The sequence below is a fragment of the Panthera tigris genome, chromosome B2 (genome assembly GCF_018350195.1).
Source record: "Panthera tigris isolate Pti1 chromosome B2, P.tigris_Pti1_mat1.1, whole genome shotgun sequence".
NCBI classification, from domain to species: domain Eukaryota; kingdom Metazoa; phylum Chordata; class Mammalia; order Carnivora; family Felidae; genus Panthera; species Panthera tigris.
The window spans coordinates 148662880-148687243 of NC_056664.1; the positions used below are offsets into that span (position 1 = coordinate 148662880).

Genomic DNA, 24364 nt, shown 5'->3' on the forward strand with positions numbered 1-24364 from the left:
CCTTCAGCAAATACGGTGTAAGGAGACTTAGAAGACCTGGGGCTTGCTTTTTGAGTCCACTATTCCTGATTTACAGACTCGGGCAAATCACTTAACATTAACCTGAAATGTTAACATAAATGAACATCTACGTGCTAATTTCTTTCCATCTGTAGAACGTCTCTTTTTCTGTCTTTTGCTTTTATTTATTTACTTTGAGAGAGACAGTGCAAGTGAGGGAGGGGCAGAGGGCGGGGGTAGGGATCCCAAACGGACTTTACGTCGACGGCATAGAGCTGGACGCGGGGCTCGAACTCATGAAACCACGAGATCATGACCTGAGCCCAAACCAAGAGTCAGACGCTTAACCGACTGAGCTACCCAGGCCCCCCATCTGTAAAACATTTCTATTCGTCAAACACTTTACGGAAATTGTCAGGATGAAACGAAATGATAAACATGAAAAATACCTTCTAATTTGTGTCTATACAAGAGTTAATTGACATTAACAATACTACGGATTATCCTCTGAAAAAGAAAGGAAGCAGACGAACCAGAGGTGTGTCTTATCACTTTTGCCCAACAGAGTCTTGTGTTTTATATCGATGGTCGAGCTGGGACCTTTCCTGGGGCCTCTGTAGCTTGAATAATGCCCATTTTAGATAGATAGAGACGGTAACTCAGATTGCCCCTTGAATTACAGGGCTGTCCCCAAACTGAATTTTGATAGTTGCTCTGGGGATATGAAAACTCGGGTTTCTGCTCTCCTTAAATAGGTCAAGTTGTGATATAATGGCCACATGCTGCAGAAAACAGCTAGGAAAACAACAGGGGGGAATTTCTCCTTTGCAACTGGGTGATGCCTTCTTTCTGAGGTGATCACTGGCCGGTGATGTTTGCGACACACTGATTCTCTATTCGTTGTATTTTTACCTACAAAAGCATCACTCACATTTTCTTTCAGGCTTTTTGTTCTTTTCAGAACAGGAACGTGGGTAGTTGGTTATAAAGTTCATTAGGTATTGTGTGGAGCTTTTCAGAGAACTTTATAATTATTCTCATTAATTTGGAATTTCCAAGAAGAATGAAAAGATATTCCCCAGACTAATAATTCTGAAACAAAAAGAATGTGTATCTAAAATTGAGATTATCAAGTGACCTACTTGCATAAACTTGTCTTCCTTCCTCCACGTTATTTGTTACCTTTGTGTGATCTGAAGTATGTTCTGGAAGAAGAAAATTTGTGGTGAGGCAGTTCACCACACCGCCCAGCGTGTGGGCCAAGAATGAGAGAGCCGTCGCTCGGGAAGGTCGCCCGGCAGTGAGCGTGAGGACACCCAGGGCGCAGGGGTCCTTGGGCGGGACAGCATCCACGCGGTCTTACATGGCAAGAAGGCCAGGGTGTTTACGTCGGTGAAGAGAACCCTGAAGATTTAAGAAATCTGAGATTGAAGGGGAAAAGGCAGTGGCCGCTTCCTTGTGGAACAAAGGGCTCCCTCTCCCACTGGTAAGTTTCTGGTTTGTTTTGGAATTTAGAAAATGTCGTACCTGTGTTGTCTTAATAACTGTTCAATGACTTGAAGGTAAAAAAAAAAAAACAACAAAAAAACGTTGCAAAGTTGATATCCTCAAGTTCCGATGATGGTCCTTGGAGGCGGGTGTGATTCGGGACTCGGACAAAGTCACCCCGTCAGTCTGGGGCAGTGGAGGGATTTGGGTCCAGATTTGTCCGATGCCAGCGTCGGCGCTCTTTCTGTCTCACAGAGACGTCAGACACGACCTTCAGCTGCCTGTGACCTGATGCCCGGGGGCTTGCCCGCTGAGAGGCCCGTAGCATTGGCCAGGAGCCTAGGAAACTAGGAGCAGTCATGGGCATGAGCCATCACTGTAAGGGAGACAGGCACACTCTACGAACCCAAGCCCCACACAGTCTCCCTGACTTGCCGCGCACGCCGTGGGCTGTGTTACAACACGGGGTGCTGCTGTGTGTCCACATGGATGGAGTGCAGAGCAGGGGAGAGGCTGTGTGAGGGAGGGAGTGACATGGACGACCGGAGAAAGGGGTGGGGGAGCCTGGAGGAGAGAGAGGGGTGCTGGCCAGCAGGGGTGACGGCAGGAGGAGGGGTGGGGGAGGCAGGAGGAGAGAGAGGGGTGCTGGCCAGCAGGGGTGACGGCAGGAGGAGGGGTGGGGGAGGCAGGAGGAGAGAGAGGGGTGCTGGCCAGCAGGGGTGACGGCAGGAGGAGGGGTGGGGGAGGCAGGAGGAGAGAGAGGGGTGCTGGCCAGCAGGGGTGACGGCAGGAGGAGGGGTGGGGGAGGCAGGAGGAGAGAGAGGGGTGCTGGCCAGCAGGGGTGACGGCAGGAGGAGGGGTGGGGGAGGCAGGAGGAGAGAGAGGGGTGCTGGCCAGCAGGGGTGACGGCAGGAGGAGGGGTGGGGGAGGCAGGAGGAGAGAGAGGGGTGCTGGCCAGCAGGGGTGACGGCAGGAGGAGGGGTGGGGGAGGCAGGAGGAGAGAGAGGGGTGCTGGCCAGCAGGGGTGACGGCAGGAGGAGGGGTGGGGGAGGCAGGAGGAGAGAGAGGGGTGCTGGCCAGCAGGGGTGACGGCAGGAGGAGGGGTGGGGGAGGCAGGAGGAGAGAGAGGGGTGCTGGCCAGCAGGGGTGACGGCAGGAGGAGGGGTGGGGGAGGCAGGAGGAGAGAGAGGGGTGCTGGCCAGCAGGGGTGACGGCAGGAGGAGGGGTGGGGGAGGCAGGAGGAGAGAGAGGGGTGCTGGCCAGCAGGGGTGACGGCAGGAGGAGGGGTGGGGGAGGCAGGAGGAGAGAGAGGGGTGCTGACCAGCAGGGGTGATGGCAGGAGGAGGGGTGGGGGAGGCAGGAGGAGAGAGAGGGGTGCTGACCAGCAGGGGTGATGGCAGGAGGAGGGGTGGGGGAGGCAGGAGGAGAGAGAGGGGTGCTGACCAGCAGGAGTGATGGCAGGAGGAGGGGTGGGGGAGCCTGGAGGAGAGAGAGGGGTGCTGGCCAGCAGGGGTGACGGCAGGAGGAGGGGTGGGGGAGGCAGGAGGAGAGAGAGGGGTGCTGGCCAGCAGGGGTGACGGCAGGAGGAGGGGTGGGGGAGGCAGGAGGAGAGAGAGGGGTGCTGGCCAGCAGGGGTGACGGCAGGAGGAGGGGTGGGGGAGCCTGGAGTGAGCTCGGCTGGGGGCGCGGGGCCACCCGTGAACACGCGTTCGTATGGGCACGTCCTCCTGGGTGCGGCCCAAGAGGCTTCCCCATGGTGTAATTCATGGGAAGACATTCTTGTGATAACATCTCTTCCAGGCGAAAGTGACAAATGGGTGACAAATGGTTTCGCCGTGTTGTGGGTTACGCTATTGATGCCATTAAAAAAATACCGTTGCTGCATTTACACAACGATGCTGGGGACATGTGCCTGGCTCTTGCCTTGTGTTTGCTCGTATTAAATGTCTCAGACCTTCTGAGCCGTCCCTTACCTGGAGGTCTCTCATCTAATTATATCAAGTCCCTGAGGCGACTCAGAAAGAGGAAACGAAGCCGGAGAGAGAGAGACTGCGCAACCAAAATAAGTCCCGCTGAGCCCGGACCTCAACCTTGTGAGTTTTTTCCCAGGGGAGACCCTCAGGTGCACACTCAGATGGCCGACTCTCATTTTAGGCGCAGTTCTGATAAGTGAGGCTGTTTGGCTTCCCGAAGTGGAAAGGTCAAGTGCCTGAGTCAGACCCTGAGAGCCGCAGGCCCGGCAGCCGTCAAGGGCCGGGGGGGGGGGGGGGGGGGGGGGGGGGGGGGGGGGAGGGGAGGGGACGGATCCCGAAGGACAGACTGGACGGCGCCACGCACGTCACCGGGGGGGTCGCGTCGGGCCGACGGGCGGGGCCCCGGGAGGCGAACAGCCGGGGCCCGGCAGTGGGCGCGATGCGGCAGAAGCTGGGGGCCGCGGGGACACCGGGCGGGGCTGGCCGGCGGCCCGTTCGAGCGGCGCGTTCGCGTCCGACGGCCAGGTCTCGGCTTTCAGCGCAAAGCTGCCAACGATCGCCCTTCGTTGGAGTCACGTGCAACCGCCGGGCACCGCCGAGGGGCGGAGGGCGGGAGGCTCGGTGCTCAGGTCCTCGGTCGGAGCTCAGAGGACATAATGGCCACACGCCGGTCTTAAAATCCGAGAAGGGTTCCGTGGCAGAGAGGCCTGGTTCGGAAACACAGACACTCCTCCTTACCTTTCAAACCTTGTTTCGTTTTGGAGGAAGAACGAGGGAGCGGGTGTGTCGAAAACAGCACCGAGCAGAGAAAGAAGACAGGTGCGAAAGACGGGCGGCCGGGGAGGAAGGGCGAGAGGTCGGAGGAAGAGAAGCGAGGAGAGAGGCAGAGGCTGCAAAGGGGGGAAACCGAGGCAGGGCCGGCGGCCTCGCTGGCGGAGGGTCCCCGCCCACGCGGGGGTGCGGGGGTCCCAGAAGCGGGGCTCTGCGCCTCCCCGCTCGGCGCCCTCCTCCCGCCATCGGCGTCCTTCCAGGTGGGGAGCACTCCGGGCTCCTCCCGGCCCCGGGCACACCCTCCTCCTCGCGGTACCGCGGCTGAAGTCCTGGGGGCCAGGGCACCATGAGCTTCCTGAATGCAAACTCGGAGCCCTCAGCGGAGGCCGTGTGGACCCTTCCTGCTCAAGCGTGGTGCTAGGACTGCGGGATCGCAGGCCCCACCCGGCCTGCAGGGGTGGGGGCTCCGCATGGAGCCTCAGCCGTAGGGACGGGCCAGTGTAGGGACTGGTCAGTGTACTGTCGGGCCAGGGTTAGGAGGCCGCCGGGGCTGCTGGCCTTGTTCTCCCTGTAAATTTGCTGCAGGGATGAGCAACCCCCCTTTTCTGGTCCAGACCATGGAAGCAGCTGCCTGCTGTGACTCCCGGAGTGGTTTGGGGTGTGTGTGTGGGTGTGGGTGTGTGTGGGGGTGTATGTGGTGTATTTGAGGTGTGAGGCATGTGCGTGTGGGCGTGTGGGGTGTGGGGGTGCAGGGGTATAAGCTGCGGTGTCTCTGAGGTGTGTGGGGGGGGGGTGGGAGCAGCCTGTGACCGTCTATGCCCACGTCCCCTTTCTCATGTCTGTAGCACCTTTATAAATCAGCCTGGCCTTTGCCATCAGAATGAAAATGCATCTGGTCCCGAATCTGGGTCACCGGGGAGCGCAATGAATCGGCGGAGGCCTCCGGCCCTTTGCTCGGCACCTCTCCCCCGTCATGCACAGCGAGCCCCGTGGGGAACCGAGGCGACGATGTCTTTACAGGCTCAAGGAAGGAGGCTTGAGCCTTTCTTGTGGCTTTATCTGACATCAAAGTCATGTGACGTGTGGCTTCCAGATTTCTTTCTGGCAGATAAACAGATGTTTGAGCACAACACCGTCCCCTGTCTTGTGCGTACAATTAAATGAAAATACGATGGGACAAGTCAGTGTCCGTTGCTCTCTTGGTCAGTTTGAGCTTTCTCGGGGTCTGTGGGGTCAGCTGGACTGACCCGGGGAGTTCCTCCCGCAAGCGCTTCTGAAACCGTGGTTGGCACAGGGGCACGGGGGTCTCTCGTCTCCAGCCTCGCGTGGGCCAGGGGGTCCGAGCCCGGCCCGGAGTCCTCTGGGCTCCCGATCTGGCGGAAAGGTGCCGAGCAGACCCTCCCGTCGTCCTCGCTCTATCTTGTGGCGAAACTAGTCATGCCCGCCTGGAGGCATTTTGTGCTAGTTTTCAGTGAGTCTGAGACAGACCCGTCCCGTTGGAAGTTCGTTTTAGGGCTACTTAGAGCTGTTTTCTTCATCGTGATCATGTCGTCCGGTAGAGGAGGGCATGTTCCTTGGCTGCCCGGACCGAGCCGGGGCTGGTGCCCAGCAATCCGACATTTCCTGGATCTGCCTTGAAGCAAACTAGCCTGCTCACGGTTCTGGAAACTGACAAAAAATGACGCTTATAGGAACACCCAGACAGCGCAGATGGTCGGGAAACATCTAGAAGGTGCAAATTTTCCAGCGGTGGTACCTGTCATGGTCGTTGCAGTCCCCATCTCCCAGTTCTTAGAAATTGTTTCATTGTGTGAACGGCGTATCTCGTTGTCGACCGTGTGTCTGAGAGACATGGAAAGAAAGGGACACTTCTTACATTAACCCCCTAAGCCCTCACCACTGTCGCTTTAATGTTTCCCATCCCACGCTCCATTCTGATCAGAGTTTTCTCATCCTTTCTCACTTTGACTTACAACAACTCATAATTTTTCACACTTACGGTGTCTAGAATGTTGTGGTCAGAGTTAGAATTTATTTATTTATTTTTGAGAGAGGGAGGGGGGGAGAGAGGAGAGGGAGAGAGAAAGAGAAAGAGAATCCTAAGCAGGTTCCACGCTCAGCACAGAGCCCGACGTGGGGCTGGATCCCACGACCCTGGGATCATGACCTGAGCCGAAAGCGAGAGTCAGAGACTCCACCGACCGAGGCACCCAGGCGCCCCAGAGTTAGAGCTTTAAACGTGGGACCTCGAGCAAAATTTTGTAGAGGTGGCTATCGGCGTGAGGCCAACCCTCGCCTTCGTGCTGTGTCTCTGGAAGACGGGGGGAGCCCGCACCTGTCTCGCTCCCACAGGAGCACTTTCCTACACTGCCTTGCTCGCGTCCCTCATTCTCCTGGACTCCCCAGCTTTCCCAGACCCTTTCGCGGGGCCCCGGACTGCCTCTTCCACACGCTGCCCTCCCAGCCTTTCCTTGCTCCCACTACCGCCTAGCTCCTTAGCTTCAGGCCAGACTAACCTCCGTTCCCGGGTACGTGAGGCCACAGACCCGCCGTGTCCAGTCTCCTGACTCGGCTGCACAGCACATCTGGGGAGGGGAGAGAACGGCTCCAGGACCGGGAAGCCAGTCCTCCCCCTCCCCCCCACCAGTTCCTCCTGTCTCCCAGCTGAACCGTCTCCATATCTTTTGGCCCAAGTTTTCCTGATACAACGGAGAAGGAGGCCAGCGGGCGCTCGTCCCGGGGGGGGGGGGGGGAGGCAGCCACCTTCCCCGTGGCCCCCCGGCCCCGGGCCGACCAGCCTTCCTCCTCCCCTCGTCCGTCCTGGTTTCAGGCCCAGTCATGCTCTGCAACGAGGCAGCCGGCTGTCCTAACTGTGGCAGGGTGGATGGGCTCCTTCACCCCAGTCCCCGGGGCCGTGACTTCCGTCACACGCAGAGTGACCGGCCCAGGACCGTCCTGGTCTCAGCCCTGAGGTTGCCGCATCCCGTGAGGCCCTCCCGTCACTGGCGAACCCGCCTGGTCCGCCCTGATCCCGGCAGCCCCACGAGGGGAACGAGGAGGCCAATGCTGGCGTGAAAGGCTGACCCCTGTCGCTGTGGGCTCGGGGGTCCCGTCCTGGTCTCTCAGGGGCCGGGGTCTCCTCTGCACTCGTGGGCTGTGCCCGGGGGCTAAGCAGAAACAACCCGAGTCAGAGAGCCAGAGGGGGCGGTGTCCGTGCCCGGGTGAGGGTCCCGGGGGTCCGGTGTGGGGTCAGAGGCGCTGAGTCTTAGAAACTGCACTCGTGGTTGCCGCTCTCCGTCGCCCCATTCCGTGGCCTCGAGTCTCACTGCTGATCTCTCGGCAACAGATTTCCTACAGCTGCGGCCTCGGTTTCCTCGGTGTCGTCTCCTTTAAACCCTCGCAACCAGCCCTCACCCGGACGTTCCCGCTGAGAGTCTGTCCTCAGGGAGCACCGTGAACCCTAGCGACCGCACACGAAGGTCGCGTTTGAGTCCTCACTCTGCACCTGCCTTCGGGCCCTGTCCTGCCCTGTCTGCCTCAGTAACGCCGTGGCAACTCTTGTGTGGCGTGTTCTTCCGGCCACTTCTTTCCTGTTTCCCTCACTTCAGTTTGTCCTTCTGCTCCTAAGCATAAGCGCAGGCTCGGAGAGCTTCCGTCCACACCTCTGAGCTCAACCACACCCTCTCCACACAGAGCTCTTTCTGCACCTCTGCTATAGCTGCTCATTTAGGACCCAACACCACCATCGCCATCACCAGCATCCCCACCATCATCATCACCATCATCCCCGGCCCCATCATTCCCATCATGACCACTGTCATCTCCATCATCATCACCATCATCCCCAGCCCCATCATTCCCATTGTGACCACCAGCATCTCCATCATCATCATCACCATCATCCCCATCCCCATCATTCCCAACATGACCACCGTCATCTCCATCATCACCATCACCATCATCCCCATCGTGACCACCGTCATCTCCACCGTCATCATTGCCACCATCATCATCATCAATTTTTGTGGGCCAAACACTGTGCGTGACAAGCACTTTATGAATCTTCACATGAATCCTTTATAAATCTCTAACCTTTCTCTTATCAAGGAGGAGACAGACCCCCAGATTAACTTGACAAACAACCAGTTTGCGGCTGAGATGGATCTAAGTCTTGTCAAGAATCTCCAGTGACACAAGCCTCCGTTTCCTCACAACCCGTGTACCCTACATTCAACTCGTTTCCTTCCCCCTCAGATCAGTGTCTGTGATTTCTCCTCATAGGAACACGTTACAAACTTCGAAATAACTTCCCTGGGCTCATCTCTCTCTACCCCGTTGAGATGAAAACTTTGGCATCATTTCTCTTGTTTCTTACTAACTTTTCAAAACATCTCCCAGACATGCCTGAACTTTGGGATCAGATGACATGACGTTGAGCCTCCTCAAGGTCTGAAGCGTATGAATTTGAGGAAGTTGCTTTATTTCTCCGAGTTTCAGTTGGACAACGCCAGCACGGTGTTGTGTGAGGATTAACGAAACAGAATAAGGGAAGCGCCAAGGTATGTACCCACAGTGCCAGGTGCCAGTCCTTGGACAGCTTGTCCCTAGTCCGCCGGCTCCCCCCTCTCTGCATCACGATTCCGCTGTCTCTTCCTCTGCAGTGGGTTCCGTGACCTGTCACTGCACGACTCACCAAACTCGCCCGCTGCCGGTCTCCTGTTCTGGCCCCTGTTTGTGCTTCCCTCGCGGGCGCTGCTTGCCCCCCTGCCCCTTCCTACCTGGCTGGGTCCCCCTCGCGCTTCCTGACCGAGCACCGTCCTTCTTCCCCAAGGCCCCTGGGACCATTGCAGCGGCCAGAGCACGCACCCCCTCCTCCTCTCCACTCCCCGCTTCTCGACGCGTCTCCTCGGTGATGAGTCACATTCAGCCCTGCCGCACGGCACAGCGCCGTGTGAGGTTCTTAAAAGCAGGAACTAGACCGCGCCAGCCATCTGTGTTCATGGCACCACGCACGTGGTAGGTCATCTGGAATGTGAGCTTATAGCAGGCAAATTAGGTCGGTGTGGAGTGCCTTTTACGAGTACAGTTTTCAGGCCAGAGAGTTTAGGGCGTAGAGTAACCGTGTCGAAACTCGGCAGGTGCAAAGGCATAGCAGGCAGCGGACCTGAAGGGTGTACAGCTTGACGTCCTTGCAAATCCTAAAATTTGAGATGTCAGCAGAGCCGGTGAGTCCCCTACGAAATGCACTTTTATCCTAACTGGGGGATTTGCTGATGTAACTCGATGAATAGCATTTTCTTATTTGTATACGGAAGAAAAGGGATAGACCCAAACGGTGTGGCACGGATCTAAGCCACTGCTGGATTCGATACCCTATCACCGACGTACCTGCTCCTGCCTTTCCCGGAACACCGCCATTTTCCATTCCTCATTCCTTCCCTCATCCTGCCCCCACTTCCAGCACCTGTGCCAACTGCTGCCTCTCTTGGGGAGGATGTGTTTTGTTGCTTCCTTCCTTCCTTCCTTCCTTCCTTCCTTCCTTCCTCCCTCCCTCCCTTCCTTCCCATATAATTTATTGTCAAATTGGCTTCCGTACCACACCCAGCGCTCATCCCAACAGGTGCCCTCCTCAGTGCCCCTCACCCACTTTCCCCTCCCCCCCACCCCCCACCCCCCCTCAGTTTATTCTCCGTTTTTAAGAGTCTCTTATGGTTTGCCTCCCTCCCTCTCTGTAACTTTTCTCCCCCCCTTCCCCTCCCCTCTGGTCTTCTGTTAAATTTCTCGCGATCCACATAGGAGTGAAAACATATGGTATCTGTCTTTCTCTGCCTCACTTATTTCACTCAGCCTAACACCCTCCAGTTCCATCCATGTTGCTGCAAATGGCAAGATTTCATCATTTTTAATGCCTCTTGATGATTTCACAAGAGGTGTAGAATGCACGATGAACGGTAGAGAGCATTCCGGTTACCTATCTGCTGGCAAACCACGGCCAGCCGTGGCTCACAACAGTGACTTGTTATTAACTCTTGTGGCTCCGGGGGCTGACTTGGCTCAGCTGAGCGGCTCTGGTGCACGTGAAGTCAGAGGGCGGCAGGTACCTGAGTCCTGCGAAGGCTCCAGGGGGCTGGCTGGTGTCGGGGACCCCAGCCGAGCTCCCCGCCAGGCTGCTTCCGGCCCCTCTTCGCACGGTCTCGGCCGGGGTCCCAGAGGAGGCCTGCACCCCGGCCGTGGGGGGGCTGCCTTTCTGTGACTCGGCCTCCGAAATCCCCGATCGCTACCCGCGCTGGATGCTAGCGGTCAGGCCGCTGGCCAAGTGCGATGCAGGTTCAAGAAGACGGAAATTAGAGTGTACCTTCGGACGCACGAGCGGCACTCCCATTTGGGGAGGAAAGGAAGTGAAAGTGGCCTCTTCCAGGGCCATCCCAGGGAGGAAACACAGCACCGACCCACAGGTGCCCAGGTCAGCGGGGTCTCACCATGTCAGCACCCCGCCGCCCCAAACAAGACCCGGATGTGCTCCCCACAAACGCTGCAGACGACTGCGTTGTGACCCGCATCCTGGGCCGCGGGGACTGCTCAGCAGGAGTTGAGTCAGCGAGGGCCACGGGCCTTCCCAGCGGTTGAAGGGGCATCGACTTTTCCGGCCACGTGCCCACCAGCAGACGTCGGTCACCTGAGTGTCAAACACCTTCTGACACTAACCTCCAAGCTGAAAGCCCGTCAGACCCTCTGTCATCCTCTAAGGAAACAGTACAAACTGTGAGGAAGGCGACTGGACTGAGAAACATTCTTTACACGACTGTGGCTTGAAATCGTTGACATTTTGACCATTCTATACGTTTTATGATTTAAGAAGCGGTTTCTTCATGATTATCGACATTTGCCGAGTCCCTGGTGTCCCTTTTAACTTCTTCTTCCTTAAGGGAGCCAGTGTGGGTTCTCGGCCGTGGCTGCCTGGCCGGGGCCTCACTTTGGTGCTGTAGTCGAGGGTCCGGAGAGGCCCTCCCAGGCCCCAGGGCTGCCGGCCGGCAGTTAGCGTGGAGCAAACAGCCTCACCTCGGAGTCTAAAGCGATTCCTACGGCTGCGATGTTCATTCACCAAACCACACCCGGAATTTGTCCCGAACGGACTTCTCACGTTCACCGTCAAACTCCTCGGACTGGAGCGTCGTATATAGAAAATGCATCCCTGCATGCCGCATTTCTTGCTTTCACGGAGCTCGCCGTGTCGGTGCAGGTGCGCGGCCCGATTTAAATTTGGGGGAGATCACGTAAGGCTGAGACCTCACAGGATTTTCGACCCAGGAAGTCTCTGGAGAGATCAAGGCAGAGTGGGCCGAGCCTCCTAAGGATGACCTATGCTATGGATCTGCTTTAAACTACAGAAGGACTCTGGAGGCACAGGACACAGCAGGCACGTGCGGGCCAGTGGCCCCAGGGTAGCGGCCTCAGCCGTGGGGCCGTGGAATGGAAGGGTGCCAGGCCCGCGGCTGGCTCTGCCCATCCGTGTCTCCCTGGGGGCGGGAGAGGAGCGCGAGGGGAGGGGGTCGAGCCTGGGGAGGCTTTGTGCCACCTCTGCCTCCTCGAGTTCCACTTCTGAAGGGTGGCCCGCGAGTCGGCCACAGGTGTCCCTGCCCCCCAGGTAGGGCGCTGTGACTGAGCCCCTGCTCTGTGGCTGCTTCCCTGTGTGACCGCACTGTTCAGCTTTTCTCCACTTGCTACTTTGCTGGACTTGGGGTCTTAGCACAATCAGATTTCCCTTTCTTTCTTTCTTTCTTTCTTTCTTTCTTTCTTTCTTTCTTTCTTTCTTCTTTTTTACTTATTTTGAGAGAGAACCAGAAGCAGGGGAGGGGCAGAGAGAGAGGGAGACACAGAATCAGAAGCAGGCTCCAGGCTCCGAGCTGTCCGCACAGAGCCCGACTCAGGGCTCGAACTCACAGACTATGATATCGTGACCTGAGCCGAAGTCAGAGGCTCAACGAACTGAGCCACCCAGGCGCCCCTACATTTATTTATTTTTGAGAGACAGAGACAGCGTGTGCAGGGGAGGGTCAGAGAGAGAGGGAGACACAGAATCCACAGCAGGCTCCAGGCTCCGAGCTGTCTGCACAGAGCCCGACTCAGGGCTCGAACTCACAGACTGTGATATCGTGACCTGAGCCGAAGTCAGACGCTCAACCAACTGAGCCACCCAGGCGCCCCTACATTTATTTATTTTTGAGAGACAGAGACAGCGTGTGCAGGGGAGGGTCAGAGAGAGAGGGAGACACAGAATCCACAGCAGGCTCCAGGCTCCGAGCTGTCCGCACAGAGCCCCATGCGGGGCTCGAACCCACGAACCGCGAGATGGTGACCTGACCTGAGATCAAGAGCCGGACGCCTTCCCGACTGAGCCCCCAACGCCCCTCCTTTTAGGTGCGGACCAGCTCCAGGCTGTAATCGCGGTGGAAGGTCTGACCTTCCCATCTGCCTGTCACACACGGCCATTGCAGGGGAGGTTAGCAGAGACAGAGCACAGGACACACGGGGACCCGGTTCCCCAGGTGGCCTGGGGCCCCCAGCAGGCGGCCCTTCCAGCAGCTTCCACCTCCGGCAAGGGGCAGGAGCGCGAAGGGCGGAGGGATGAGGAGGCCACGGCAGGAGGAGGAGCGGGGAGGCGGTCCCTTTTCTCTCCACCCAGCCCCGGCCTGTCACAGGGACAGAGGGAAGTCACTTGGAGGCGGGCCTCTCGAACAGCAGGGGACAGGGCACCTGCCTCAGTGGGAATCTTAAGCTCTGCCACAGACACCACCTCGGGACTCAGGGAGGAGAGATCCTTATTCGAAAGGACTATTGTAAGGCAGGGCCAACGGGTCCCTGCGACATAAGGTCTGTGAGTGGCTCGGAATGAACCAGAAAACGTTCTTGTTCCGCAGGGTGAGGGGAAGGAGGAGAAGAAGCAGGCGGTTTGGGGGGGGGAAGCTGGACACAGGGAAGGGCCGGTCCTGCCAGGACGAGCGACCGCCGTGGCCAGCCGGGTCCCGGGAGGAGCGCCGAGGGGACAGAGTGCAGGGGTGCACAGGAGGCCTGAAGCCTGACTGACGGGCGTGGACTCCGTGCAGGGTGAGCACCCAGCGGTCGGGGCGCCCGGCGAGCTCAGCGAGGGGAGGACCGACAGCGCCGGCCCGTCTGGCCTCGGGTCGCGCTGGTCTCTGGGTCCCGTCGCTCTAAGACCTTTGGCACTTCCTGGGCCTCGACTTGCAGCAACACACCCTACGAAGATCTGGATTATGGTCCCAGAATTCTTTCTCTATTTCTTTCTGTTTTTGCTGTTTTTAAGCCCCTCACACCTAAACATGAATCCCCGGGCGAGTCCTCGGTTACTACGTCGAACCGCAGGGCGCTCCCACCTGTCGCCTGCCGTCTCACAAAGGGCCCAGGCCCAGGGCTTAAGGACTTGCGTGTTGGACCCAAACTCGCCGAGAGCCCCATCTGCTAAGGCACTGTTCCAACTGCTCCACGGGGACGGCCGCCGATGCTTCTGGGGACACGCCGAGGCCGCTACCTGACTGGGGATGGGACCGGGGTGTGGAGGGGGCCAGTGGTCTACCTGTGGGGGCACAGGTTTGGGGGGAAGGTGGGCACAGGGGCTCCAGGGGCCGCCTCACGGAACACAGTCTCGGGCGCCCTTTCCCAAACATTTCTACGGCCCCCCGGGCGGTTTGCAAAGCGCCCTGGTTCACGGGAAGTAAACGGGCACAGGAGGGGGAAGGCGCGAGGGCAAGCCGCAAGCGGCCACACGTGGAAAAGCAGCTCAAAGGCACCCTGAGGAGCACCCAGCTCGGCTCCGCGGCCGGCGTGAGCCTGCTCCCGGGGTCATGTGATCGCTCGATCACCTACGGGACGTACACGGTTAACCTTCTGCATTTGGGCACATAGGCGTCACTCTTCAGTAGGAAGTGGTCGCAGTTCAGCAACTCGCTCTCGGCCACTTTTGGTCTCTCCCTGCTTTTTTTCTGCACGACCAGTAGAAACTGCATCGGGTCAACAGCGTCCCGGTGCTGACGGGAAGCATCCCGGGGGCCTCGGGCGGGACGATTCCCGTCGGATCCCAGCGCTTCTCAGGTGAGCACGGCCGAGCCCCTCCCTTCTTTGAAAAGCATCTTCACATCCTTGACGCCCCCTCCTGATGGAGCGGTGGCCCTCCGGGGATTTCCAGAAGGCTGGCGTGGTGACTGCGCCACTGGATAAAGCTCAGTCTTGCTTTCGCCAAGACGCTGTCCTTCTGGGTTGAGGAACAGGGCCGGGCTGTCGGGGATCTTGCCTTTCCTCTCAGCGTGCGGGCGGTGATCTCATCTCCACCGCCCGGACGACTCGGGCTTTGCTACTTTATGGGGTTAAACCCCCACGGGGCAGCAGTCTCGCGTGAAATGCAGCCGTTCATGTAGCTAAGCACACAAAGAGTTTGAAGAACTAGCAACAGAGCTAAGAGACGTTTTGGCAGCAATGCAGAGAGCGATTTGTGCAAAGAAACACGGCGAGGGGGCGTCTTGCGCGGCTGGAGATTGAGGGGGAAGGAGCTTGTCAGGTGTTATTTAAGAGAAATCGATGGGGTGGAACCTTTTATGAGAGTCAGGGAAAAACAGAAGAAGCTCTGATAAGGGCTGCAAATGCCATCACGATTGTGAAGTCAGTGTCTCGTGACCACAGAAGAATACATAATGATCTTCAAGATCTCAAGCCTGTCCCAGGCTCCCTCCAAAGCCTGTGTAGCAGCAAAACTAGATACTGTGGAGATCGGCGCTGTGAGGACGTACACGCGAGGTCCCGATTAAAACTATCCTTGAAGGGATGAAAAGTTTAATTTCTGCAACCGAAAAAGAAAATGTAAAAGCGAGCTTCCAAAGAAGCAAAGGAAACCAAAAGAAAAAAAAAAAAAATCACCAACCTATATACAAATCATTGGAAAAAACCTTCTGGCTTCTCTCTTAACCACTTATTCGAAAGCAGAAGGAAGCTGGCCTAGAGTTTCAGCTCTGCTGCTCTTTATCTAAAAAAGGATAAAACACCGTGAGCCCGCGGTTCAAGTGATTGAGAAAACACACATTTATGAATACCGACAACTGCAGCGTGAGAGATTCTGGTATCAGTTAAGAGGCTGTACAATAAGTAGGTTATTTAAGATCTTCTGGGGATTTATGGGGCTTGAGGAAAACCCTCTGGAGACAGAGTGAACGGGACGGTAAGGGTGAACAGCCCTCCTGCCTTCCATCTGTAGAATGGGTATAGCGTCTGCCTTAAAGGGTTTCTGTGGAGTTAAATGAGATGATAGTGACCCCAGCGTCCAGTGTGCACTTATAACTTAACGTATAGTACACCCCACGGTGCTCTCACACACGTGCACACAGGCATGCACGCATATACGTACACACGCCCGCATGCACACAACATACACACGCAGGCACACACAACACGCGTGCACACAAACACACGTGCACAAAAATACACACGCGCCCACACACGTGCCCACATAAGACACGCCTGTACAAACGCACGCACACGACATACATATGCAGGCACACGCGTAACACGTCCACACGTGCAAATATACGCACAGAGCCCACGCGTACTCATACACTTAGGCACACAGGTGCACACACACAGGCACACACCTATCCGCTCGTAGTTGGTTCTTGTTCTGTACCCTGCGGGCCATCGCTATTTACGAAAGCAAACACAGATTTAAAACCCTCTGCTTTAATTCAACTTATGACAGACCGTGAAAACGACTATAGAATTTGTTTTCATTCAGACGTGAAGCTTTCCTTGCTGATAATATTTTGATGAATCCTAGGAACGTTTTCCCCTTACTCAGTGTTCTTGGGCAGAGTCTGCCCTTGGCCAAATGGGCAGTGGAAGCCGGCCTGTCGGCCGCCCCCTTCTGCTTTTTCAGCGCCTCCTCCCTTCTCTAGGGGATCCTACTTCCCTTTCGCTGCCCTGTGTCGGCCACCGCCCACTCCCGGCCCCAACGGGCGGCCGGCCGGCCCGAGGCTGTGTCAGTTAGCCGGTCCCAGCTAGGACACTCGCAGTGGTGGCCACCTGCCCCCGGTCAGGTGACCGAACACCCCCCGGAGCCCTCAGGGCTCCAGGGCAGAGGTGCCGCGGGAGGGGTCCGCCGAAGCCAGCAGGCTCCTGTTGGGGGCGGCCGGCCGGCCCGCCCCTGCGCTCTCCTAAACTGTAGCCAGTGGATGGGCCGCTTTCCTCGGCTTCCTGGGCGGGGTCTGACTTTTAGGGCACAGACCATCAGACGGTCTCCTCGTCTGTGAACGAGTCAACCAATTAGCGGTTACTTTCCGAGACTCTCTTGCCTGTGGTCTCCAACAAAAGCCACGCTGGTTTATTGCGATAAAACCCTAAGTCAGTATTTTAAACGCTATCTTTAAAAGCGTTACTCCACTTAGGTAACATCACATTTTTCTTCAAGTGACACTTTCTTTTCACGTGTGGTCACCAGACCTTTGACGTGTCGACACCCAAAAGCAGACACTGTGATCAGTTACCGCACGTCTACGTGTTGTCCTGGGAGTTTAGCATATTTGCTTTTCGCTTAGAAGGGCGATGTATCTGTACGGTTTCAGAATGTGACTGGGCAAGTCGCGCGACATTTGACCTGTCGTCACGTGACTCTAAAACAGGAAGGGGAGACCCGCACAGGCACGTCTTCCAACGAAAGCTAATGTCTGAGTCGGGGCCGCTGCGAGAAGAGTCAATCAGGCATCAGCGTGAGGCCCGCATCGTTTTTGTTTCGTGCGGTTTCTGAGTGAAGGGATACGCCCCAGGTTAGAGACTGAGGACGCCGCGCGGTGCCTGAAGCTGGGTGACCCTCTTGCCTCGCTGGCGTCCCTCGCACGCTCGCCGTATCAGGCGCCGTCAGCCCTGGCGGGACCGATCTATCGGCGAAAGGCAGGTGTGCCCGGAGCTTAGCCCTCTCTTTGAATGAGCTGATGCATACCTCCTCTGGGTCCGCTGTTTCCCAAGTGTTTTCCAAAGAACACTGGCTCCAAAGGGTCTGTGGGTGAAGTAGGTTTGGGAGATTGTGATGGCTCAAGCAGGGCTGAGAGCCGTTGACAATGCACTGCCATGTAAGGATCCAAGAGGAGGGTGCGGTTAGTGGCATTTCCCAAACTTATTTAACCACAGAGCAATCTCTTCCTTCTTCCCTTCCTTCCTTTTCTCTTTCTACCCAGAACCTTTCTGGGGACTCTCTTTTATTTTATTATTATTATTATTATTATTATTATAATTTTTTAACGTTTATTTTTGAAGGAGAGAGAGACAGAGCGTGAGTGGGGGAGGGTCAGAGAGAGGGGGAGACACAGAATCGGAAGCAGGCTCCGGGTTCCGAGCTGTCAGGACAGAGCCTGATGCAGGGCTCGAACCCACGAACCGTGAGATCATGACCTGGGCCGAAGCCGGACGCTCAACCGACGGAGCCCCCCAGGCGCCTGGGGACTCACTTTTGAAGTCTGGTCTGTTCCAGTGACTGCGTCTCTTGGTGCCGGAATCCCCCTGGGAAGGAGCAGTTCCCGCACGGGAATAAGGGTGACGGTAACGTGCGGGGCGTGTGGACTCCAACCGCCGAGTGGTCAAAGCAGACACTCACGGGACCTACAGATCTCACCTGAATCAAGCTGTTCTAACAAATCAGAAGACCCAGGCGACCACCAGGCACAGAGAAACACCCCTCTCCCGGAGGAGCCCCAAACCACTAGACAAGCTCACTAAAAACGGGCTTTGGTGACAAATTAGCATAAGGTGTGGGTGGAGAGCGAGTGTGGAAACACTGTTCTCAGACACCCCCAGTTTATACCCACTCATCACACAGATGGAAGGTCCCGGGCGCCTAGTTCCCATCCTCCCGCGGACCATGCTCCCGGTCCCTAAACTCGGGTTTCTCTGCAGTCAGAAATGTAGGGGCACAGGGTCGGTCTGCTTAAAAGCACGTTTAGGTAGGGACCCCCGGGATTCTGTCCTGCGGCAAATGCCATTAACGTACTTCCAAGGACGGCTGGTCAAGGCTCCCGGTCCCTGGCGCCCCGGCTGGAAGGGGCCACTTGCAGCCTCCTTTCCAGAGGCTTCTAGCGCGAGAAACGCTGACTTGGTAGGTCCCATCCTCCTCACGCCTCCTCATTTTCAGTACAGACTCACCCCCCTGTGCTTGACAGATAAGCATCTCCTGGGGGAGCCCGGGGCCGGTTTTGCAAACTCTTCCTGAGGTTGGGGGTGGCGATGTGTTTGTGGAACCTCTGCTTGTTGCTGGGCGGCTGAGGCCGGACCCTCGTTCACAGGACAGCCTTGCGGGAGAGCTGGTGACTTCCTTCCCACCTGACCCCTGATCGTTTTTAGGCGAGGCGGCTTCCGTTCTGATACAGTCGTTCCTTGTTTTCATCGTGGCCGTTTGGCTCTAGCTGAGTCCCGCCGGCATTTTCCCCCAACTTACTCAAAATTGCTCTAAATCCGACGGAGCGGAGGCGGAGACCCATCACCCACCTCATTGCAGACCCTGCAGTTCTGCTTTGGCCTAAGAGGGTGAACACATTGAATTCAACAGGACGCACGCACCGAGCCCTGTTTTGGTTTTCTGTTGCTGTCCTCACGACGTCAGCGGCCTAACCCGCACACTCTTCGAACCTCCAAGTTCTGGAGGTCGGGGGTCTGATGCGGGTCGTGCAGGCTGAAACGGGCGTGTTGGCAGGGGCTGTGCTCCTTTTGGAGCCCCTAAGGGAGGATCAGCTCTTTGCAGGTGCAGGGCTGGGTGAGGTCCCCGTTGTCACGTTGGCTGTCGGTGGGGGCCGGGCCCGGCTCGTGGAGCCCACTCACTTGCTTGGCGTTCGAAGCGACGACGGACTGAGTCCCCCCCATGCTTTGAATCTCTCTCTCCCGCTCCCATCTCAGCTGGGGAAGGTCCCCACTTTTACACCAGGCCTACCTGGGTAATCTGGGGTCTGCTCTCCATCTCAAGGCGCTAACGCTTGGTCCCATCCGCAAAGCCCCTTTTGCCGCAGGAGGGCACGCGCGCGCAGTTTCCGGGGATTCGGGCGCGGACGTGGCTCGGGGCGGGGTCATGGGTCCTGCTGACCACCTTGTCTGTCAGTACAGTGTGTGTGTGGGGGTGTTAGTGAGTGTGCAAGCAATACGTGATCGAGGAAGGGGGATACGATGTGGGTGAAAGGAAGCTTATGTTAGGTGGCTGGCCAGCAGGCTGACTGGTGTTGTTCCCTCTGCATGGATTCAGTCGTCTCTCCGTGAAATATCATATAAATCTCTTAAAATGTATCCTGCTGCCACACTTTCCGTGTGATTGCACCTGCGAGTTGCAGCCTTCGAACCCATGTTGCAACACCTCCTACTTTCGCCACGGAATTTCGCCATATTGGATTTGCCTCATTGTTTGATTCTGTCCGGAGTTTTTTCACACTGATTCACCCAACATAATGATTATATTTTCAGGCGTCCGGTCACCTCAGACGTGATGAGCCTGCCTCCTCTCTTTTTGTGCCTGACATTGATAAAAATGACGGGCAGCACAGGGTTGAGGACAGGGCCCAACACGGGGCCAGTTGGGGTCTTTGCCCAGGCGGTCACCCTACTAGTGAGCCACCGAACCGTCCTCCACCCAGATCGTACTCCCACGTCTTTGTTACTTATCAATTTCAGATTCTTTACACGTTTATTTATTTTGAGAGAGAGAGAAAGAGGCAGAGAGAGAGGGAGGAACGGAACCCCAAGCAGGCTCCACGCCGTCAGCCCACAGCCCACAGCGGGGGCTCCCACAGTGGGGAGCCCCACAGCGGGGCTTGGACTCACGGCCGGTGACATCATGAAGCTCGAGAATCGGACGCTTAACCTACGGAGCCACCCGGGCGCCCCTGCAAATTTCAGATTTAATCGTAGATTTATGACGTCTGCAATGCCTGATCTGCAGGTTCGTGGCCATGACAGCCAGGCGTGGAGTGCCAGCCGGGCGTCTCTGACTGAGCACCCACCCCCGGCATCCTCGCTAACACGCTTCAGCGCCCTGCCGGGCATCCTCGCCAGACGTTTGACCCCACAGGAGGTGTTTACCTTCTCTCCCCGCACATGAGTTTTGAGAGCTCCTACACGGTCTGTCCTCTGCTGGGACTCCACGGGCGTCGGTCAGCGGAGGAGGACGCCGTGCTTCTCGCGTCTCACTCGGTGCGATGCCACGGCGGGCCCGGCGGGGTGCGAAGCCTCTGAGGGGCTGACACCCAGGCAGGTGGTGACAGTGAGTCACCTCGGAAGCAACGCTCAACGCTTCACTCGAGGCGGCTGCACACCAGGGAAGGACAGTCTTACCTGCAAAACCAGATTGAGTAGCACAATATTTCTAAGTGCGTCATCATGATTTCTGCCCGAGGCCTCAAAACTTCCTCCCAAGGGCAATTTAGAACCGTCTGTCCCACAGATTCTCTTAAAACCAACTGGTTTTGTAGGCATGCCTGTATTCCCGTCAGTCTGAGAGGCAGCGACTTAGGAAACACTTCCATTTCAAAGCTAAGCTGATTACATTTTGGGAATCAGTTGGGGCCGATGCACTTACATGTGATCTAGTGACTTCGAAATAAGGAAGGTCTGGCAGGAATGGTGGCGATGGTGAGGACGTGAGAGAGAGAGAGAGAGAGAGAGATGAGCTTTAAAAACAAGGTCGGGCGGGACTCCCGTGTCCCGAAGTCTCCCAACTGTGGGTTCGTCGGCTCGGCAAAGAATGATCAGATTTGGTGATAACGCCGGCCGCTCCTGTCAACCACTGGCGGCCAACACACAGTACCTGCCACCTCTGGTTCAGGGACACAGGTCTTCAAAAACGTCTCCGTGTCTCTACCACCCCGGTCTGTGTAATGACAACAACGAAATCCAGAACTTGTGTCTCCAAAGAGGCGATCTTGCTGCTCAAGATTGGAGGTGAGCGAGATACGTGAGCAAAACACCTTCTCTGCGTGATGTGGCTGCACAGACGCCAATCTGTCACCAACACGGTTTCCTGAAACCAACTCACGTGATATCTGTGGTGAAAATGGTGGCCCGGCGCAGGCTGAATCATTTCCAGGCATGGCAAGTGACTGGCATCCACGTGAACTTGACGACACTTTTTATCGAGAACACGGATTCCTGCTTAACCACAACCGCGTTACCTTCACCATCATCCAGATTTGCAGGCTGTGCCTTCCGAGCAGGCGCGAGCGCCACCCCCGCCCCGCCCCCCGGCTGCTGGGCTGACCTCACCACGGAGCGTCTCTGGCCCCAGCCTTCTCTTCGCCAAGAGCCGGTCACCTGTTCTTCTTCTGGACCTTCCAGGGTCCCACGCAGGTTCCCAACGGTCTGTTCACCCGACAGCTTCCTGGAGCTGGAGCTGGTGCGTGACTGGTCTCTGTACCTACAGAGTCGTCCTCAACAGATGGTTCCTGAACAGTTGCTGAGCTCAATTACATTTGAATTCGGGAAACATGCTATGTCACAGTGTGGGGGTCCGGCTGGGCACTGAGCACACGGCAGGTGGGGATGTCCCTCCCGGCCTTTCCACGGCTCCCTTGTCAGCCTCCCAGCCTCCATGTGATCTGAATGTCACCGTGTAACCCCCCCCCCCCACATGACCCCATCTCCCTGGGCCCCTCGGATTGGCACGTGGTCCATCGTCTCCGTCACCACGCCGGCTCTGTTCCCTCTGAGCGTTTCCTGCCGTTCCCCGCAGTAGCCCTGTGGCCCCCGTGCTACGGCTCACACGCTGCCCTGTCCCCAGCCCCCTCCCACTCACCTGTACCCCTTCTTTCCCAGGTCCTTCCTTGCGAACCTGCCACAACCCCCTGAGTCCTCTGTGAGGACCCTGACCTATGGCACCTGTTGTCTCAAGGTATTTTACTAGCCTCGTCAGGGCAGAGTTTACTTAGCATTGAGGTCACCGATTTGAACTATGTGATGCGATACATTGTGACAAGGCACGCCGACGTCACCGTCCTGATGGGGAACGTTTGCATCACCAGGACAGGGTCCCTGTGCCCCCTCAGCCAACGCTGACCCATGACAGTCGCCGATCTGATTCCCACTGCCGTCGTGTTTGCTTTTTCTAAAGCTTCACATAAATGGAATAATGTGGTAGCTGGTATTACATGTCTGGATTCTTCACCCAGTGGGAGGCTTTTGCGATTGGCCCGTGTTGGAGCCCGTATCTGTGGTCCGTTCCTTCTTGCTGCCGGGCACTGCTTTATCACCCGGGGACAGCACGATGCGCTGTTCCGTTCAGCGGCAGATGGGAGCTTCGGTTCTTTCCACTTTCTAGCGATGAGTGTGAACGTGCCGTAGACTTTCAAGCGCTGGCCTTTCATTTTCTTGGGCGAAGCACGCGAGCGTCGGCTGCTGGTTCATGCGGTAAGTGCGTGTTTACTTCGTATGGAACCACGACCCTCTTTTCTCCCCGTGGCCGTGGGGGTTTGCGTCCCGCCACCAGAGCGTGAGCGCTTGGAGGGCACATCGTCACCCGCACCTTCTGTCTTGTCTGCTCGCTCTTTCAGCTACCAGCTTCCGGTGGGGAGCGGCGTCTCAGCGCAGTTTTAATTTGCGTTTCCCGGATGATCAATCGCCTCGAACATCTTTCCTTGTGCGTAATTGCCGTCCGTGTATGTCCTTTGGTGAACTGACTTCAGACTTTTTGCCTGTTTCTTGTTCAGTTGTGTTCTCCTGACACCGAATTTTAAGAGTTCTTTGTATCTTCTGGATACAATCCATGATCAGATTTAAGGTTACAAATTTTTTCTCCATTCTGTGGTCTGTGTTTAATTTTCTGAAGCATTTTTCAAAAAGCAGAAGCTTTAAATTCTGATCAATTTATCAAAAGTTATTTGTGTGTGTGTGTGTGTGTGTGTGTGTGTGTTTTCCCTTCATGCCTTTTGCAATTTAGATAAGAAATCTCTACCATTCCCCAGGGCACAAAGATTTTCTCTTCTGTTTTCCTCAGATGTTTCATGGTTTGGGCACTCGCATTAAATCTATAATTCATTCTGAGTTATCTTTTTGTTTGTAGCAGGAGGTCAAAGTAAGGATCAACTTCCTTTTTTTTTTTTTTTAATGCTTATTTACTTTTGAGAGAGACAGAGACAGAATGTGAGTGGGTTGGGGCAGACAGAGAGAGAGGGAGGCACAGAATCAGAAGCAGGCTCCAGGCTCCGAGCTGTCAGCACAGAGCCTGACGTGGGGCTCGAACTCATGGACCGTGAGATTATGACCTGAGTCGAAGTCGGATGCTCCACCGACTGAGCCATCAGGTGCCCCAGGAGACACAGAATCGGAAGCAGGCTCCAGGCTCCAAGCTGTCAGCACAGAGCCCGACGCGGGGCTCGAACTCACGAACCCGGAGATCATGACCTGAGCTGAAGTCGGACACTCAACTGACTGAGCCACCTAGGTGCCCCAGGATCAACTTCTTATGCATGAACATCCAGTTGTTCCAATACCATTTATTGCCAAGATTGCGTTTTCCCTATTGAATCAGTTGTCCGTTGACGTGCAGTCTATTTCTGGACTCCATTCTCTTCCATTGATTAGTGTGTCTGTCCTGCTACCAACAGGGTGCTGTCACGACACCTGTAGCTTCGTAGGAAGTCTTGCAATCAGATAGTATGAATCTTACGATTCTGTCCTCTTTTTCAAAACTGCTTTGGCTCTTCTAAATCCCTTGGATTTCTATATAAATTTTGGAATTGGCTTGTTGGTTTCTTCAGGAGTCCTGCCACAATTTTGATTTGGACTGTGTTGTATCTGTAGATCAGTTTGGAGAGAACTGACACCCTAATATCGAGCTGTCTAATCCTGAACCCAATACAACTCTCCTTTCGTTTAGATCTTACTTTCTGTCAGCAACGTCGTATAGTTTTCAGTATGGAAATCTCGTGTCGATTTCAAAGATGTAGTCGTAAGTATTTTATTTCATGTTTTTGATGTCATTGTGATTTTTTTTCCAGTTTCAATGGCCAAATGTTCCAAATATTGCTAGGGCAGAGAATTACAACTGATCTGTGTATGTTAATCCTCATTAGTGTTTTTTTGTTTTGTTTTGTTTTTTTTTTTACATATTATAT

The 24364-nt window shown here is 56.1% G+C and overlaps 1 protein-coding gene across 5 annotated transcripts in view; it reads left to right on the forward strand.

Annotated features, from left to right (window-relative positions):
• The first annotated feature begins 1192 nt into the window (after window positions 1–1192).
• Window positions 1193–24364, forward strand: part of CCR6 (C-C motif chemokine receptor 6) — a 28424-nt gene continuing 5252 nt past the window's right edge. For 2 of the 5 annotated variants that reach the window (XM_007097246.3, XM_042987531.1), the window contains exon 1: window positions 14157–14339. The gene's annotated coding sequence lies outside the window, so the exon portion shown is untranslated. Of the gene's footprint in view, window positions 1487–3395; window positions 3582–9313; window positions 9458–14156; window positions 14340–24364 lie in introns of those variants that run through there. The other 3 variants (XM_042987527.1, XM_042987529.1, XM_042987528.1) reach the window with 3 other exon arrangements.